Raw genomic sequence first — 5,255 nt, 5'->3', positions numbered from 1 at the left:
TGCCTGGGAGAATTTAAGCTTATAAAAGTAGATAACAGTTTTGAGCTGTGTTTTCACGGGCTAAATGTGTGGCTCATACAGTCTTCTTGGTAGTGTTTTATGATTAAATTCCAAATAATTAGATGTAGCCGACTCTTTGAATAAGTGCTCCTATTGACCTGTGTTAGTTAAGATGGACTAAAGCATCCCATTAGTACATACAGATTTGAACACTTAATTAGTGTAGATCACAGGTTCTCAAACTCGGTCCTCAGGACCCCACACAGTGCATGTTTTGCAGGTCTCCTCACAGAATCACAAGTGAAATAATTGGCTCACCTGTGAACCTCTTAAAATGTGTCTGTGAGTAATTAATACACCTGTGCACCTGCTGGGTTACCTGTAAAACATGCACTGTGTGGGGTCCTGAGGACTGAGTTTGAGAACCTGTGGTGTAGAGCACTGTGAGAAATATTTATTGGAAACACATTAGAATGAGAATGGTTCTTGGTGTCTAGGGCTATGCCGCCTGGCAATCCAATGAGGGCTCCCACGTCACACTGCCAAGTTGCACGCAGTGGATCTCCTGAATTGGGTCTGATATGGTGTCCAAGGACTTCAAACTGTGATAGATGGGGACAGTTGACTAAGGGACTTTTCCTCATTGTGAACATGCTGTCTGAATCTCCACTTACAGCTCCTACACTGATATCCTGCTTCGTACCCGGGATCCTGCTCCCTGCACCACCACTGACTGCTCCCTACCTTGGCATCATACTCCCTACACCACCGCTAACTGCTCCCTACCCTGGCATCATGCTCCCCACACCACCACTGACTGCTCCCTACCCTGGCATCTGCTCCCTGCACCACCACTGACTGCTCCCTACTCTGGAATCATTCTCCCTACACAACCACTGACTGCTCCCTACTCTGGCATCATGCTCCATACACCACCACTGACTGATCCCTTCCCTGGGATCTTGCTCCCTACATCACTACTGACTGTTTCATACCGTGAATCAGGCTTCCTACATGTCCACTGTCTCCTTTCTACCCTGACACCATGATCCCTCCATCACCTCTACCGCTCCCTACTGGCATCATGCTCCTTACACTTTCACTCTGCTCAATACTCCACCACCGACGTTTTCCTTCCCTGGCATTGTGCTCCATACCCTGGATTCCTGCTCAATATACAGTACCACCACCGGCTGTTCCCTACCCTGACATCATGCTTCCTACCCTGGCATCTTGCACAATACACCACCACCGACTGCCCCATACCCTGACACCATGCTTCCTACCCTGGCATCCTGTACAATACACCACCTCTGACTGCTTCCTACCTGGCTATTACTCAATACACTATCAATGACTGCTTCCTACCCTAACATCCTGCTCACTTCACAACCACTGACTGCTGCCTTCCCTAACTCGGCAGAATGGCAGAGAGGAGGTTTCTCATTCATTGTCTGGCTAGAGAGTTACAGCACACGCTGGCAGACAGGATTCCTCATACTTTTGTATCCTTATTAGGAGCTGTGCTTTCTCTTTTAATACAATATTTATTGCCACACAAGCTGGTCCTCTTTCTATTAACAATATATGTACTATCGTTCATGTTCAGAGCATTACCTGTTACATATATATTATCTGTAAACATACTGGCCCTCCCCTATTATTATGATGGCACATTGTTCTTTAATAGTATAACTAGCTGTCCTACCTGTTATTCGCACGAAAGTTTCTGATTTTCACAGTTGTACATATAAATGAGCGTTAAAAATTTGGTAAATCTATTAGAGATGAGCGGGTTCGGTTCTCAGAGAACCGAACCCCCCCGAACTTTGGCTTCCGAGTCCGGATCTGAGCCGTGCTCGGATTTTCCCTCTTGACTCGGAAACCCGAACTCGACAAAACGTCATCATCCCGCTGTCGGATTCTCGTGGGATTTGGATTCCATATAAGGAGCCGCGCGTCGCGGCCATTTTCACTCCAGTCTCGGAGAGTGAGAGGACGTGTATTCAGTGTGCTCAGTCTCTGTTTATTGGGGCGGGAAAGTGGGGTGACAAGTGTTGTGCTCCTCAGTTCAGTCCATATAGCAAGTGTAGCTGTATAAGTGGTGCTGTGTTGTGCAGTCCAGTCCAGTGTAGTCACTCAGTGTATTGTGCTGCATCAGTCCAGGCAGTCACAGTGTTGGTGTTCTCTGCTGCCATATATCCAGTGTAGCTGTATAAAGTGGTGATGTGTTGTGCAGACCAGTCCAGTGTAGTCAGTGTATTGTGCTGTATCAGTCCAGCCATTCACAGTGTTGGTGTTCTCTGCTGCCATATATCCAGTGTCCTGTGTCATCAGTAATTCCAGTGACGATATACGCTGCTGCTATATATATCCACTGCTGCAGTATAACAAATTACAATTATATTATTATTAACAACCTGTTGGGCTGCATCAGACCAGCGGTAGTGTCCTGTGTCATCAGTAATTCCAGTGTCGATATACGCTGGTGCTGCTATATGTCCACTGCTGTCATATAATAACAATAACAACAACCACAAGTCTCTTACAGTATTGTTGTGTTGCATCAGACCAGTGGTAGTGTCCTGTCTCATCAGTCATTCCAGGGACGATATACGCTGCTGCTATATGTCCACTGCTGCCGTATAATAATAATAATAACAAGAACAACAACCACAAGTCTTACAGTATTGTTGTGTTGCATCAGAACAGTGGTAGTGTGTGTCCTGTGTCATCAGTAATTCCAGTGACGATATACGCTGGTGCTGCTATATGTCCACTGCTGCCATATAATAACAATAACAACAACCACAAGTCCCTTACAGTATTGTTGTGTTGCATCAGACCAGTGGTAGTGTCCTGTCTCATCAGTCCTTCCAGTGACAATATACGCTCTGCTATATGTCCACTGCTGCCGTATAATAATTACAACAACAGCCACAAGTCCCTTAGAGTGTTGTTGTGTTGTGTTGCATCAGACCAGTGGTAGTGTCCTGTCCATTAGTTATTCAAGTCATTCCTGTGCCGCATATTGTCTTGTATAACTCCCAAAAAATAATGGAGAACAAAAATTTGGAGGATAAAATAGGGAAAGATCAAGAACCACTTCCTCCTAGTGCTGAAGCTGCTGCCACTAGCCATGACATAGACGATAAAATGCCATCAATGTCGTCTGCCAAGGCCGATGCCCAATGTGATAGTAGAGGGCATGTAAAAACCAAAAAGCCAAAGTTCAGTAAAAAGAACCAAAAAAAGAAATTTAAATCGCCTGAGGAGAAACGTAAACTTGCCAATATGCCATATACCATATACGACACGGAGTAGCAAGGAACGGCTGAGGCCCTGGCCTATGTTCATGACTAGTGGTTCAGCTTCACATGACGATGGAAGCCCTCATAACTGAGGCCTTGACACTTATGTTGGAGTTAGACGTGCGCCCGGTATCCGCCATTAGTGCAGTGGGATTTAGACAATTGATGGAGGTATTGTGTCCCCGGTACCAAATCCCATCTAGATTCCACTTCACTAGGCAGGCGATTGCGAGATTTTGCCATTTAATTCCAGTGATTTGGACGTATAATTACAGTGATTTTGCCAATTAATGTCAGTGATTTTTAATTATTAATTACAGTGATCTTGCCATTTAATTCCAGTGGTTTGGATGTATAATTACAGTGATTTTGCCAATTAATGTCAGTGATTTACAATTATTAATTACAGTGATCTTGCCAATTAATTCCAGTGATTTGGACATATAATTCCAGTTGGAATTGTTTGTGTCACTTGGTTTAGTCATACAGCTACCTCATTGCACCTCTTTGACATCTTTGCATGAGGTGTTGTTTGGGGCCTAGTTTTTAAATAGTGCCATCCTGTGTGACGCTGCCATATGAGTCCAGGGGTACTGCTGTATTAGTCCTGGGGTACTGCAGTATAAGTCCACCAATTGCAGATTTTTTTTAAAGTGACTGGAGCGTGCTGGAGATGCTGTCAGTGGACCGAACAATTGCGGCCCACTCTCGACATTCAGCTACTGCGTGACACTACTAGATGGGCCAGTTGGTTGTGTCGCTTAGCTTAGGCCTACAGCAACCTTGGTGCACCTTTTTTACTTCTTTGCATCATGTGCTGTTAGGGGCCTTTTTTTATATCTGCCATCCTGTCTGACACTGCAGTGCCACTCCTAGATGGGCCAGGTGTTTGTGCCGCCCACTTGGGTCACTTAGCTTAGTCATACAGCCACCTCGGTTCAACTATTAGGCCTAAAAACAATATTGTGAGGTGTTCAGAATAGACTGGAAATGAGTGGAAATGAATGTTATTGAGGTTATTAATAACGTAGGAGCAAAATTACCCCCAAATTCTGTGATTTAGCAGTTTTTATGTTTTTTTCAAAAATCATCCAGATCCAAAACCAAAACACGAAAGGGTGGTTTTGGCAAAACCAAACCAAAACACGAAAGTGGAATTAGAACCAAAACACGAAAAGTGCCAGCCGCACATCTCTAAAATCTATACAGCAGTAAATTTGAGACATCTTAATGTAAGTAAATATTAATCCATGGTTCTTGGCGATACCCAAGGAGCACCCATAGCAGATACGGTAAAAAGTGACAGGACCATTTTGTAGTTTGTAAAAATTCTACATGATGGAGGTGCAATCCAAATTTTGATCCAATTGTGTGGGCGTTATCGTTCACGCAACACAAGCCACGCATCATTATGTCAACCCCTTTTCATCTCCTTAGGGGAGGTTTATTAAAATTATAATTACGTAGTTTTCCTATTTCCCACATGAAGAATACCTATGTTAAATTTCAGCTTCCTAACGTATTGGGAAGTAAGAGAATTAGTGGTGAGCGAGGGCTTTCGCATAGATAGATAGATAGATAGATAGATAGATAGATAGATAGATAGATAGATAGATAGATAGATAGGTCTATCTCTGTAACTCTTCAAAACATTTTGTGTGATATGATGCATTAAGCTACTATTTCTAAAAATAACATTTTACTAGCCTTAAGCATTCAGAACAGCTAGTTTTATTATAAAAAGTTAGAAAGTTATGCTCTGTTAATTCCATTCCTAGAGTTGGTTGTAATTTGTAAAGGGGAAACATATCATGCATACACATATCCATATAGTATTGTATGTTTAGATCACTCTCAACTCTGTACTTTCATTTTATTGCTCATATTCAGACAATCTGTAAGTTATGCTGTATTCTGCTGCACAACACAAAAATATGTCTTTTC

Source organism: Pseudophryne corroboree, chromosome 1 (assembly GCF_028390025.1).
Source record: "Pseudophryne corroboree isolate aPseCor3 chromosome 1, aPseCor3.hap2, whole genome shotgun sequence".
NCBI lineage: Eukaryota > Metazoa > Chordata > Amphibia > Anura > Myobatrachidae > Pseudophryne > Pseudophryne corroboree.
The sequence above is the reverse complement of the archived record's forward strand: the minus strand, read 5'-3'. Positions refer to the sequence as shown.